Source organism: Bidens hawaiensis, unplaced genomic scaffold, assembly GCF_021521415.1.
Source record: "Bidens hawaiensis isolate Kalapana, Puna unplaced genomic scaffold, B.hawaiensis_p1.1 tig00066567_1, whole genome shotgun sequence".
Taxonomy (NCBI): domain Eukaryota; kingdom Viridiplantae; phylum Streptophyta; class Magnoliopsida; order Asterales; family Asteraceae; genus Bidens; species Bidens hawaiensis.
In genome coordinates, this window is record NW_027501840.1 from 70,091 (window position 1) to 84,766 (window position 14,676).

Below are 14,676 nucleotides of genomic sequence, written 5' to 3' on the forward strand. Positions count from 1 at the left end.
AGCTCCACGCGCCAGACTCCTTACATGGAAGCCTGCGTGAAGACATCTTGTTCCTGCGATGCGTGAAGAGAACTCTTCTCGCAGCGCGCTAAGAATGCATGTTCTTCCCGCAATGCGCTAAGAATGTATGTTCTTCCCGCGATGCGCTTAGAATTCCAGGTTCTTCACGCAGCGCGCTAAGGAATTGTGATTCTTCCCGCAGCACGCTAAGGATTGTTGTGCCAGCCTTCGCGCTCGCGCACTCAGCCTTCTCGCGCTTGACCCTTTAGTCTAGTCCTGTTTTATCCAGCCTGTATGCTTTTGTGTTGCCTTTTCTTCTGAGCTGTTGACCTAACCTATCTAATGTCTGAATAGTTACTTTCGGCGCAGCATGCGTACCAACCCCATTGGTTGGTAGAAAAAGTGACTGACATTATCTTTTGAGATCTGCTTTTGCCATGCTTGACCAGTACCTTTATCTGATCCGCCCATGCTTTTTACTGTTCCCTGTCAGCTTTATCTTGCCCCCTGCAGCTGCCATATCTTTTGATATCTTTACTTTTCAGAACTTTTTACCGTTGATATCTTTTCTTTTACTTTTTGAGATCTTTTCCCCTTTTTCTAGGGTTTGTGTCTCCTAGGGTTTTCCTATAAATAATAATAATATTTTCATAACACATCACACACAAACACTTAATCTCTCCTGTTCTCTTCCTCCCTTTTTGCTCTCTGCCGTTGTCCTCCTGCCGTCTCCTCTCTTGCCTCCGTCTTCCTCCCTGTTCTTCCCTGCTTTTCCGGTAATATATATATATTATATAATAATTTACTTATTAATTATGCTAACTTATTATCTAGACTTAAAACAAATCATTAAAACAATAATCTTATTTATAGGTTAACTTGTGCTTGTTTAAAGTTGGTTCTTGCTTTATCTTACACCGCATCGTTTATCAAGTGAGTTATCTCGTATCTAATCCCTTTTTATTTTAAATGCTTTGGGATGTTCATGTGTTCATACAAAACTTGAGTCTTAAACTGTTTATGAACTTTAGTCGCGCAGTATCCCATGTGTTGAGGACGTAGACTTGGCTGTTTATTTGTATGTGTGGATCATTAACCGTCTTGTCGGTCTATTCCGCAGTTTTCATGGTACCATTAGATGAACACGGGAGAACATTCGTTTATGATTTTCTCTTTTGTTTACACATGCACAGTTAGTCTTGTTTGTGAGCTCAATTGTGAGCACTGGCAGTCTTGTCTCTTAGAGTTGGTCCCGATCAGATTACACCCTTGTTGAAAACCAGACATACACATGTTGCGCGCAGATTTATTGTTATCTATGTATTGTATTAAACTTGATTTCTCACCAACACGCAAGTGTTTAACGTTTATTTTAACACATGTTCAGGTTTGCAGTAGCTGTTTTGGAGCTTGTGGACACGTAGGACGTTTTTACTTTTGGACCTAGAATTAAAATGTATCAAGACAAGTTAATGTTGTTTGAATGTTATAATTTATAATATATTGATTTATGTTTGATTTATGTTCTTTATTTTCCCCGCTGCGCGTGCGCGATAAAATGTGTATTAATAAATATTGACACCAATAGTGTCACGAGTAATGAAACAATATGTGGCGCCCCGATGTATAATCCGCCTTTGGTCGGGGTGTTACAAGGTGCAGGTATGGGAGCTGGAGAGACTTCAAGAGTTGTACGTTTCGCTCCATCCGCACTGTCAGGTATGTCGATTATTCCTACATCACAACAGGTCACAGGTTTAAGCGTCGCGGAAGTTCCCGTGGTGGGTACATCAGCTGTCGGCATCCCATCAATCACTACTATCCAGCTGACGACTCCGGAGATTGTGTCTTTACCACCTCCAACGCTTACTCCTTCAGAAGTAGTGGCACAATTTGTAGAGTCGACAGTCGTTGCAACTGCAGGGTTGTCGGTCACGATACCACCTGCGGTTACGTCCACAACTGCTTCTGATGTCCCGGTTACATTCGAGATCCCTGCTGAGTATACTCAAGACACATCTAACATGAGGTTTGATTTCGATGCAACCCTCTCAGACTCGGAGAGAATAGCTGCACTTGAACGGGTCGTGGCAGAGCAATCGAGGATAAACTTTATCCAGACCCAGGCTATTCAGCGCCTTGTAGCAGAGAATCAACTACAGTCGTCCCTCCTGGTTGAACATGGGCGAATTATAGATGCTATGAAGGAGTTCTTGGCATCTCAGGGGGAGACAAGCTGTAGAGGCGACGAGTTAAGGACAAAGAAGAGGAATGACAGAGACGATGATCCCAATGCATCGAAAGGTGCAGGTGGTGAGTTGCCAAGAACTACTCAAGCTCTTGGGACTTCCACAGCTCAGGGGGAGTCTGCAAGTGCAGTTGGTGGTGATGAGGTGGTGATGGTTGATGATGAAGATGATGTGATTGATGCTTTGAAAGAATTAGATGATGATATGCTAGATGATGATGTGATGTTTGATGATGATGTGCTGCCTATTGAGGAGATTGAGAAAATTGGAGCTCAGATTGTGATTGAAGAAGATGTTGAAGAAGGTGAAATAGTTGAAGAGAATGTGGAGCATGACATTCCAGGTGTGGAGAAAGCAGACATGGGTAATGAGACAGTAATCGATGAGACTGAATGGGAAGAGCAGCCTAGGTGGAAGGAAGGCTATGCTCAGTGGTTCGTCAAAACGAAGAAACCAGCGGTCCCTACAATGTTTAAGAAGAGTTACAATATTAAAGGCTATGCTGAAGCGAAGAAAGGGATTATCTGCTGGATCTATGATGAGCAGTTGAAGCTCTTTGTGATTAAACGGTATGACGGCGTTCAGTATTTTAAAAGAATGTTAAGGTCGTTGAATACACTGCCGGAATGTGAAGTGAAAGACTTAGCCAGATTGAGGTTAATCAATCGAAATGACGATAATATGGCTAGAGTCATTGAGAAAATTGTATGGATAGAGAGTATAAAAGAGAAGTTTGAGCTGTTGAAACCGCAGAAGGGAAAACTTGTTGAAGACAAGAATAGAGGTTTGAGAGCTGATGGAAAACCTTGGATGGTCATGAAGTATAAACCGATCCGGTGCCTGAAAGAAGTACCGATGAAGCTAATGCCCAAGGATGTGCTTAAAGACATAAAGTGGTGGTATGTGGATTGTGAGACAGCAGAGGCAGTGATGGAAGACGAGGATGAACAAGAGCTCCTAAGAGTTTACGATCCGATGCATTTGGTAAACTTATCGCAAGCTGATCTGAAGGTGCTTAATGAGAAGAAAATCTTTTATATTCCTGCTTGGAAGGACGAAGCGAGGAAGTATCAAAGAGTTGTGTCAGTTTGTGTTAGAGAAGGAGTGCATGCGTGAAGAGACAAGATTGAAGATTACGAGACAAGTGCTTAAAGATCAAGATATGAAGCTACTGCCAAGGGAGAGTCTGTTGGTGCATAGTGTCAGTAGTTCATAATCTAGTGTCTGTAATCGAGTCTGTAATGTTTAATTATGTTTTGTATGTTTAAGCGAAGTTACTAACAAGTTCTCTTAACAGGCGAACTTGTTAGTCAAGCGAAGTTATGGACAAATTCGCCTGAACATGCCAGGCGAAGTTGTCGTGTATTTATATTCTAGTTTACGGCTTGGTTTGTAGTTAGTCGTTTAAGTTCGTTTCAGTAGTTCGAGTTCGTTGTAACGTGAGGACGAGAGTCTGTAACAGTGATATTACGTCACGTGTTTGAGTTATAATATATAACGTGTGTTCGGTTATTCGTGTGTTTGTTTGGTTTGTGTTCTATACTCGTAACGATCTACGCAGGGATTCCGCACCTGAGTAGACCGATATATCTCGTGCGATCCGTCCAGGGAACCTACATTTATATATTATTTAAACTGTATGAACTCACAAACTATTAAGTTAGTTAATATTATTTTATATATATGTTACAGGTACCTTTATTAGAGGATGAAACAGATGAAGTCACTAGAAGTTAGGTTATTTAATAATAAACAAGAAGACGTTTGTTTTGTTTCTTTCTCTTTGTATTTGTTCATTTGATAAACTTGTGTACTTGGGATTTGAATGAATTAATGATAATATTGTCACTTAATAGTGTCACATGTGTTTTGAGCAATCTGTATGTCACACTCAGGCGTATTCCGCTTTAGCCGGGGTGTTACACCGACCAAGTACACAACAAGTCAACTCGCCACTATTTTTCTTGATCAAGTTACAACCTTCACGGGCTTCCTAAGACCATTCTTTCTGATCGAGGCCCTCTTTTTCTTAGAAAGTTTTGGAAAGAAGTGTTTACAACGCTCAGAATACACCTTCACTCCAATGCTTACCACCCCCAAACAGGTTGTCAAACAAAGGTGGTTAACAAAACTTTGAAAAGTTATCTACGATGCTTTACGTGTGATGAATCGTATTAATGGACTCGTTTCTTGTACCTTGCAGAGTTTTGGTATAACTCAAGTCATCACAGTGCTATTAGTATGACCCCATTTCAAGCTTTGTATGGTCGTCTTCCACCGTCTATACCACAGTTGCCATTGGCCAACTTCGAATAGCTTACTCTCGCTACCACTTTGGCTACTCATCTAGCCATTGTCACGCTGATCGAACTCACCCTCCGAAATTCCCGCCAAAGGATCGTTGATCAAGCTAATAAATATCCCCAAGATTTGGAGTTTTGATTTTGCGATCAAGTTCTTTTACGTCCCAGGACTATCGTCAAACTTCGGTGGTTGGTAGGATTCTCCTAAGTTGAGATGTCGATATTATTGCCCTTTTACAATTGTTGAACGTATCGGGCAAGTTACTTATCGTTCCGAGCTACTGTCAGGTACTCGTATTCACCCGGTCTTTCACGTTTCATTATTAAGGGCTTGCAAAAGTAATTGAGTTTCCAATTTTGCGCCATTACCCGCCTGGACTTATTGACTCGATTGCCACCGATCTTTAGGACAAGCCTGATTTTGAAAAGGGGGAGGGATATTGTTACGTTGCCGGCCCATGCAAGGCATGTACCGGATCTAGGCCTGATTCCGTTGCGGAACCTGAATGTGCAATAAAAAATAAGGGTCTGTTCAACTAGAGTAGTTTCCAAGCCACTTTGTTACATGGATTAAGCAACAAGATAAGTATAGAAGTTGAAGATTTTTAATAATTATCAAGGATCTATTTCTTGATCAAATTATGTAATTGTTTCCTAGTTTGATTATATTTCTAGTTTTGGTTTTCTCTAAATACCGTTGGACTGGTTAATAATATTTAGTGAATTTATTTGGTTTCTCTCTTCTCTATCTCGTGTTCTTAGAGATTGCTGGTTGTGTAAATAAACCGTATATGTTGTTGTTTGGTTGTCTTATGTATAGATTTAAACAAAAGTTGAAATACCACATTTTAATGAAATATAATATTATACACACACCAATAATTGAAACGCAAAGCGAGATTATTAAACTACAAATTATTGTTTTCAAGAAACAAGGATTGCAAAAGAATAATTTTTTATGATTAAGAAAAACAACAAAATTCTGATTCTTTAAATCACCTTTCACAAATACCTTTATTTATCGATTTGCCTTCTATCTTTCTATCATTGTACGGCCGATTCCAATAATCCATCCGACGCGTAAATTAAGATATAGACCATTTTTCATGTTTTTATGTTTTTTCTTTTAATTTTGGTTTTGTTTTGTTCTTCTTTTTTTTTTTAATATGTTTTCATGATAATGGAATAAGAATAAATCCAGCATTAACGAAATTCAAATATGGATCAATAATAAAATATTCTACATGACTAAAAAGTAAAACTATATCAATATATTATGTTTTATGTTTTACTAGTTTTTATCCCCCGTATTACGGGGTTGTTTTATATTGTTTGTTCTAATATTTATTTATTTTTTGAATTTATATTTTTTTTATTGTAAGAAAGTTAATAATATACTTATGGTTTGATGATAAATTGTTTCACAAATAAATGAGATGTTATAACCCGGTTTAAAAGATATATGGTTTTGATGAAACCAAGACCCGTTTATTTTTTTACTATAAAATTGGTTTTTTAATTATAATTAATATTAATGAAAGTTAATAACATACTTATGGTTTGATGAGATCCAAGACCCGCTTATTTTTTTACTATCAAAATTTAAATAATATATATATATATATATATATATATATATATATATCTTTTTTTTAAATAAATAAGATATTAATTTTTATTATATCCTATTTTATAGGATTTTTACATAAATAATTTGTTGAGAATAAATTTTAATTTAATAAGATGTTATAACCCGTTTAAAGAATATTTGGGTTTGGTAAGACCCGTACACATGAATTCGGGTCAAATGCATAAGAAGCTTTCATTTAAAAATCAAGCAAATCTGGTGACTCGAAAAAAAAGGGAGCGACCACATCGCGACACGTAGGATTTTTATGTCTTCGTTTATATATATTATAGATTTATACATGCAAAGAATTCTGATCAAATTAATTTCTTTTTAACATAGTTACCACTAAAAAGGGAGGAGCATAGAGTGTAAATGGTAAGTTTGAGAAGCGTAGGGTGCAACTTTAGATTTCAACCCGAATGTCCTTACTCAAGATCACATATAGGTTAGTTATTTTTTTGGAGGGACATCAATTTCATGGAGATGTAAGAAACAATCAGTCATCTCATGTTCTTTGGCTGAAGCGGAATATTTTGCAATGACAATAACGGTTGGCTAGTGAATATTGTGAATAAGATAACTTTAGAAGGACTTGAAGTACCGCATAATACACCAATGCATTTATTTGTAATAATCAAGCAACACGCCATATTGCAATAATCACGTGTTTCACAAACGAACCAAACACGTGGAGATAGATTAGTTACAAGATATACAACATTCGCATGTTGATTCCAATATGCAAATTGTCGATTTGTTCACTAAACATCTAGGAGATCAACAGTTTCAAACCTTGACAAGTTAAGCAATCAAGGCCTTATGCTCCAACATGAGAGGGATAAAACAACTGTTTTTATTTTGGTTATATGTTTGACTTTTCTTTCATCCCATATCAGTTCCTAATTCTGTTAAGTTGTAATTAGGCTAGTTTCATGTTTTATTGTTGCCCTCCTTATGTGAATGTTTGGTTGGCCTGCTGTACAAAAAAAAACTCATACGGTACCATAAAATTCTTCAGCATTTTGTGAGGATAAGTTATTGGTTTATATACATATGACTCATGTTTGCCATCCACAATATAAAACAAAAAAAACATGTTAAGCCATCTATTGTGGTGAAGGTAGAATATGAAAAAAAAAAAAAAAAAGTGTGCCACACAAGCATAGGAGGGTTTCACATTTCAAATTGAAGAACATGTGTGTGTGGGTAGGGTGGAATTATGGGTATGGGATAAGGTGGAGATAAATTATTGAATTATATATTATTAAATATTAGAAAAATGATTGAAATATGCCACGCGTAACCGCGCCATGATATTGTCCACTTTTGTCAGAACAAATCACCATCGTCTCATGGAATTAAAATGTGTGATGGTAGGGAAGATATCCACCTCCTTACAAGGATTGTTTTGTTCTCTCCCCAACCGACATGGGATATTACAATCCACCCCCTGAAGAAGCCCAACGTCCTCGCTGGCTGGTACACCTGTCCGGCCCCTACCTGTCATGCCATTTGTAATAGCACAGCGTAACTACACCATGATATTGTCTGTTTTAGCCTTAGTCTAATAACCCCAGTCTATACTTAATAATAATATCATGTTTAAAACAAAAAATATTTGGTTCGACCCCGAAGCCCATAAATTAGACCCAATAACCAACCCGAATTACATTGGTATGGGTATGGGTAGTCTTTTCTCATATTCAGTTTTTCGAGTTGGATTAGTTCGGGTTTGGTTGACTTTTCTTTAGTCGGGTTTCAAATTTTGGTTAAATGTGACAACCCTAGACACGACACCGTGCGCGCCCTCTTGCATAAGGCACAATGCATGGCCTTAAGTCCTTAAGCCATCTCATAACAAAATCTTGATCAATAATTAAGAACTCAACTGATTATTTGTTTATTTAACCAAATATTTCACTTCATTCATCTAAAAGTAATGTTTACACTGAAATGAAAAACAAACGGGTTAGCTTGTTTTAAATAGCTTTCATTCATCAACTATGAACGTAAAACTAAGTTGTTTAAAAACCGGGTAGATTAACCTAACATGATCCCCAAAACACCGGTCAACATCAATTTACGCCTTTTATCTACGGTCATCTATCATGGATTACCCAATGAAGCATTTTCAAAAGCAAGACTTACCAAATTAAGATAAAGTTACAATCTTTAATCCACAATGTGCATGTCCCAGTGACGTCATCAATGCAAATTTAACAAAGCATTGGGCAGTGACCTTCCCCAAAAAATGTTCCTTGTTCCACCATTCTTTTTAACAGTCTACACTATACTATAGGAATAATATTAGAGGAGGGGCTACAGAGATGCCAAAGCAACTCTTTTATAAAAATAATTTCATATATGTCTATGTTGGTTAAAGAACAAGATTATTATTGCTACTACATAGGGTTGTCAGAGGAAAACATGGAGAGACAAGTTTATGAGACAGCCAACAATAATAATAATAACAATAATAATAGTAATAATAAAGATTTGAACTTTAAAGCTACTGAGTTGAGACTCGGTTTGCCTGGTTCTGAGTCTCCGGAGAGAGAGGTGGTTTTGGTGGCTGGAGCCAAAAGGGGTTCTCAGATGCAATCAAGGGTGGTTCTTGGAAGTGGGTTTTGGCGGGTGATGACGTTGACTTGGTCAAACATGGTGGAAACAAGAATCATGTGCAGGAGACTGGTGTAGTGGAGAAGAAGAAGACTCAGGTTTCTGATAAGTCAAATGGTCAAGGTTCTTCTTCTGATCCCAAGTAAGGATTATGTGTTTGGAGATTAAGATGTTATAGAAGTTGGTTTAGTTGTTTCTTTGACTTTTAAAAGTCAGCTCTCAACTGTTTCAAGAATCTGGTCATGTAATCTTGGTTCTTTTAATTTGTTATATAACTTGATAGGGGTTGTGACTTGTAAGTGATATGAGTTTCTTAAATGATGTTACTTATCCATGATTCCAAGATTAGAGGTCTACTTTGACTTTAGAAAGTCAACTCAATGGTTTTTAATACATGATTGTCAAAGTTGGAACTTGGAAGCAATTTAATTAACACCCCAAAAATATTTAAAAAATTAACTTTTTGGTGTTTTTTTACTTTTATTTATATTTGAGTTGCTAAAATCTAGATGTTTATGGTTTAGGGAACAAGTTGTAGGATGGCCTCCGATTCGGTCTTTCAGAAAGAACACCATGGCGGTTAGCCATACAAAGGATGAAGAAGGCCGTGATCCGAAGGTGGGACCCGGCTGCCTATATGTGAAGGTCAGCATGGACGGAGCTCCATATTTGCGGAAAGTGGATCTAGAGACCTATTCGTGCTATTTGGATCTTTCTTCGGCTCTTGAAAAAATGTTTAGCTGTTTTACAATTGGTATTCTCTTTTACTTCTTGATGCATATTATAAGTTGTTTCTTGGTCTTTTATGTCGTGTAAAATATGTTTATAAGAGCTACTTTTGGTAGGTATGATAATTTGTGTCAGATTTGGAGTTTAAAAAACAGGTCATGAAAAGTGTTTGTTTTTGTATGCATCTATCGTGCACAAGTTAACTTTTAGTTACATACATGTATGCATTGACTATTATAGATAAACTAACATGGGCATTTATGGTTAGTTCTTTAGGTATGCTCCTTTTGTGGGCTTCTTGGGCTTATCATATAAAATTATAAAGGTGAGATTATTAATGTACATTTATTTAAAAATACTCATTTAAATTAGAGTCCATTTTGGCCGGACTCTGTTTTGACCTGAACTAAACTGTAACTTCTATTAAATGATATGTTTTGACCCGGACTTATTTCTCTTTGTAATCGCATCGACCCGAACCCGTTCTGACTCGAATCCGTCCTGACCCTAAACAAACTGATAATTGAACGACTAGTTATGAGTTTTGACCCGGAATATATATTGTTTAGAATTCGTACCGACCAAACCTGTTTGACCCTAGCCATTCTGACTGGAGCCCGTCTTGGTCCGAACCAAATAGTTACTTTTTTAAATGGTCCGTTTGACCCAGACACATGTTGCTCAGAGCTTGTTTTGACCTGAGCCCGTTTTGACTCGTCACCCAACCAGCCCTGGTTGCGAGGCTTACTTGTGACCGTGTAGTTTTACATGTGTAATAGCAAAAATATGTAATGTAGTGTGACCTATGAAGACAAAGATGGTTATTGGAGTTTTTTATTGTTTGTATGTTTTTAACATTTTCACAAGTAATTGTTAGGTAGTAACTAATAGAGGGACTAAACTGTAAATATTAGATAGTGCAGGGTTATAGTTGTAATATGTTCATATACATAAGCAGGAGTCGTGAATGTAACAGTACCTATTGATTTGAGATAAGTTAGGTAGTAACTAATAGAGGGACTAAACTGTAAATATTAGATAGTGCAGGGTTATAGTTGTAATATGTTTATATACATAAGCAGGAGTCGTGAATGTAACAGTAGCTATTGATTTGAGATAAGTAGCTATTGATTTGAGATATTATCTCAAATCAATAGCTACTGTTACATTCACGACTCCTGCTTATGTATATGAACATATTACAACTATAACCCTGCACTATCTAACATTTACAGTTTAGTCCCTCTATTATTTACTACCTAACACTACTCCACCCTTAAAAGATTTTTGTCCCCAAAAATCAAAATAAGGAAAAAAAACAAAGTTTAAGCAATCACACAAATGGTGAGAAAAGAAAAATCAAGGACCAAGTGCAAATGTTGTGAATCCAATTCATTGCTTATAAAGACCCAAGCAATCTCCAATTGGTACAACTTTGCACCCAGAGACAAACTTGCAGGTTGAGTCACTTGTGACGGATCACGAAACTTTTCATCTTTTGAGTATGTAATAAAATCTGAATTTGCCATCCATTGGTCATCAAGCTTCACCACTCGAATTTTATCTTTTCGCCAAATACTTAAAAACCAATCTAGCTTGTTAACCAAATCAAATAAATGTTTCCTGAATCTGGACTTTTGATACACTAATCTGCAAATTTCCCAATCTATCCGCTGACTTCTACAACCTGTTCCCCATCTTTTAGCTTTCACAGTTTTATTAATTCTTGACTTTCAATAAACAACTTTTGACTTCCAAGCATTTGACATTTTATATTCATTTGGACTTTGGTGATCCCTTCCAGCCATCACAATCCCACTTGACCAAAACTTTATTATTTTGGCAGTAAGTGTTTTATCAACTATAATTGCTTTCCACCATAGAAGATTTCCAAGCTTGTGTACATGTGCAGCTGCATGTACAACTCTTCCCACCACCCCCTTCATGACTATAATGAGAGACAACTCTTTAGATTTTGTCATCCGAGAAGATAATAAAATTTCTATAATTTTCCCGGCCATATTTTTCATTTTTGCATTAATCTGCGGGTTTGTTTGAGATTCTTGCAGCTGCAGTTGCAACTCATTCTTCTGTTTCCACTTAACTAGCCATCTTTCCAGAATTAGTTGGTTGTATTTAGCCCTCATTTTGCTTAGCCAAGTAAGAATATAATCATGACCATTTGCATTGAATTTAGGGAAGTTAATCACAAATATTTGCAATGTATCAAAGCTGTGAAAAACCTTCTGAAAACTGTCATATTTCAATTCATTTGAAAATATATTGAAGGCATCACTGAAATTGAATTTATTCATTACATCTTGACTCGTCCAATCTTGCTTTAGAGAATCGATTTCGTTGACAAGCCCGCTAATATCATTTTCATTATCATTTTCATCATTAGATTCTGGAACCACATTTTCTTGTATAAAAGTGTGACTAACATGATCACTAGTGCTCACAATATCCTTCAACCCATCGAATTCACACCTTGCATTGTGTAGGCTGTCCGCAACCGTTCCTGCATCAGATTTATTTCCTGACATATCAATTGGAACCTCTATTGAAACAGACTTTCTATTTATTTTTTCTTGATCCACAACAGGTTCCTTTGTGGTTTTCTGTTGATCAGCCACTTCCATTTCGATACTCATATCTTGATTCAAAGTGTCATCTATATGTGCAGCTTTAGAAGAATCAATTGATCCTTGGTGGGTACATCCAAATCCTTATTTTTATTCACAATATCAAGAAAATCAATTTGGTTCGTTGCCTTTTCATATGCCTCCTCTAGTGTTTTTGGTCTCAACAACTTAATCCATCACTTAATTTCAGGTTTCAGACCCTCCACGAATAGACTTATAACATAACCCTCACTTAGAACTACTCTAGTTAGGAGAAAATCAAATGAGTTACAGTAGTCTTGAAATGAACCTGTTTGTTGTAAGTTCTTGATGTCATCCATGGATGAAGTAGTATTTAGAATTCTTGTTTCTTTATATTTGGTTTCGAATAAGCGAGGACTTCGTTTTCCCATGTTGATGATCCCATCCATTCATCAACACATCTATAACCACTGTAAAGTTCCCAATCAGTTGGTGGCTTTGAATAATCTGGTATGTAACCACAACAATGGCCCCTGCCTTCGTATTGTAACCAACCGCAAGAACACCTACGAGTCGCACAAACATGAACCTTGTTTTCCCATATCAAACCCCCACATGAACACAAGAACACCATTATTACCTCGATCGTTGCCTTCAGTTATTGCTGCCAAGAACCCGTTGTTGCCCTAATTTGATTGTTGACTTAGAAACCTGCTAATGCTAATGTCTAATCTGACTGTTGCTGAAATACCTCAAGAACATCTGACATACAATTGCTACTTTCAAGAATAAGTTGTTTCCCTAATTCAATTGTTGATGTATCTAATTGGTAGATTGATTTGCTTCTGTTTATCGCCTATGCCATTCATCACCGTGGATTGAATCAATGGCCACCGTGATTGGCTAATTGTTTCTAGAAACTGGATTTACCATGAACTGGTGTTATCACCGGAATTTGATTGTAGTTGAGATGAAATTAATCGGAACAATGACCAATTTCAGAGAATCCACACAATTTGGGGAAATCGAGTGAATTAGGGTTCAAGATCTAGAGTGTCCAAGGATTGAACAGCTTTAACAAACCGTAATCGAGCTAAAGAATTGTAGAAGAAGAATCACAGAAGAAGAAGGAGATAATATCAAATCAATAGCTACTGTTACATTCACGACACCTGATTATGTATATGAACATATTAAAACTATAACCCTGCACTATCTAACATTTACAGTTTAGTCCCTCTATTATTTATAATCAATCATATATGACCTTTATGACAAATAAATATATTTTACTAATGACATGCTTTTGAAGGGCTTTTTATTTATTTATTTTTTTAGTGGATGCTTTTGAAGAGTTGCATATAATCTTGAAGTTAAATTAATAATTTTTTAGTGGATGCTTTTTATTTTTTATTCTGCTCGATCTCTCTATTATTTCTCAAAATTTTAGGATAATTTAATATGCAGTTAGATGGTTACCTTCAATCGAAGTGGCCTTCACCATACTAGAATATGGTATTAGGGTTTTGATGTCGAGCTCACGGGCCAGATCTATTTTTATATATTATATTGTATCAGTATTAAATGGAATGAATCAAAGTCTTTTGCCATTCTTAGATGGTATCAAGTAAAATCCGTTGACCCACTCATAAATAAACCCTAGTATTATATTCCAATTGACCCGAGTAGAGTAGTGAGCCGGGCCAAGCTCTCCACCAAAACTCGAGCATGGCTCGAGTCCAGTCATCCCTAGTTCACATGCTCTTCTTTTCCTCTCATTTCCTCTTATAGAAATCGTCCATTTAGAAATTGATGTCATCGCTTGCTTCAGTCTTCCACCTCAGTGCAACATCACCAACGAACTTCCTCAAAGACTGCATTGTGGATGACCTATGATGTAATTGCATGTGTTACTCTTTTTTTAACAACTCACACACCCACTAAATCTTCTTCTGAATCTACATTTTACGTCACTACATAATTCGAACCATCAACCCACTGAAGTAACACATTTCTATCACATGTTGGTACCATTAGGCTATAAGCATTTTGTTTGGCATGCATTACTTAGGGTTGTTTGTTTACATTTGAATGGAATCATTCAGATGTTTACATCTGATTCATTCAGACTCTAGACTGTTTGCTTCCAAACAGAAAAACATCTGAATGGTTAAAATTAGATCTGAATCATTCAAACTTATTGTTGTTGCTGAATGGGACAGAGACTCATTCAGATCTGAGTCATTCAGATCTAAATAAACCAAACAGCCCCTTAGTATCAATACTATATTCAATGACATTATGCTATTTTGTATTATAGTTTTTTTTTTAAATTATATCTAAATGTAAGACTAAAATACAAGATCGAATTTATGATTTTTTGCTTAAACTGAATTAGACAGAGTTTTTTAATTTAATTTATTCTTTAGTATTTTTATTATTTTTTTTTGTAACGGCAAATAGAGAGTGATTAACTATAACGAATTAACGAGGGATCACATGTGCCCAACTACTCATATAATATGACCCCACAAATCATG

General features: G+C 36.5%; 1 pseudogene across 1 annotated transcript; it reads left to right on the top strand.

Annotated features, from left to right (window-relative positions):
• The first annotated feature begins 8,481 nt into the window (after positions 1-8,481).
• LOC143604770 (auxin-responsive protein IAA27-like) lies at positions 8,482-9,853 on the top strand (annotated as a pseudogene). The gene is made up of 2 exons (XR_013148352.1): positions 8,482-8,943; positions 9,326-9,853. The product of XR_013148352.1 is annotated as an auxin-responsive protein IAA27-like (transcript).
• Positions 9,854-14,676: the final 4,823 nt, after the last annotated feature.